The sequence below is a fragment of the Gavialis gangeticus genome, unplaced genomic scaffold (assembly GCF_001723915.1).
Source record: "Gavialis gangeticus isolate Ggan-Ray unplaced genomic scaffold, GavGan_comp1, whole genome shotgun sequence".
NCBI lineage: Eukaryota > Metazoa > Chordata > Crocodylia > Gavialidae > Gavialis > Gavialis gangeticus.
Window position 1 is genome coordinate 21,464,233 of NW_017729006.1, and position 537 is coordinate 21,464,769.

The window sequence follows — 537 nt, forward strand, 5'->3', positions numbered from 1 at the left end:
CCCCCCCACCCAATCACCCATCTGGACAGAACCCTGTGCCTCGGGTAATTGGCCCAGCGGCATGTTTAGCTTACCAGCACCACCCAGTATTCAGTTCAAATCCCTGTTAACCAGCACAAATGGGGAACGGGCTATTCCCCACTTGTGCCAGTTAACAAGGATTTAAACTGAAAAACAGGCGTAAATCAGTAAAAACTAAATTTTAAAAAATCGGGGAATTTATCAGTGAAAATCTGTAAAAACTGAGAATGTGGAACACTAGGGATACACCATATTGCTCAGAAGGTCTGGCTGTGAATTTCAATGAGATGCTAATCTTAAAGAAAGGGCATTCTTTGGTGTTGCTTCGATATCCAAATCCTTACCTGTCCTACAGATGCTTGATTGATTAAAGAAAAGTTCAAATTGTAGCAATGACAGGGTAAAAAACAAGAGTACTCATACATGCAATCTCTTAAAGTCTGTAGTATTTCAGTGGGTTTTTTCTTTTGCTTAATTTTTTTTTTTTTTTTTTTTTTTTTAAAAAAAAAATTTTTT

The 537-nt window shown here is 37.2% G+C and overlaps 1 protein-coding gene across 2 annotated transcripts in view; it reads left to right on the forward strand.

Moving 5' to 3' along the window:
- PDCD6IP (programmed cell death 6 interacting protein) overlaps nt 1-537 on the forward strand; it is a 58,244-nt gene that overhangs the window by 53,353 nt on the left and 4,354 nt on the right. The window lies entirely within an intron of this gene.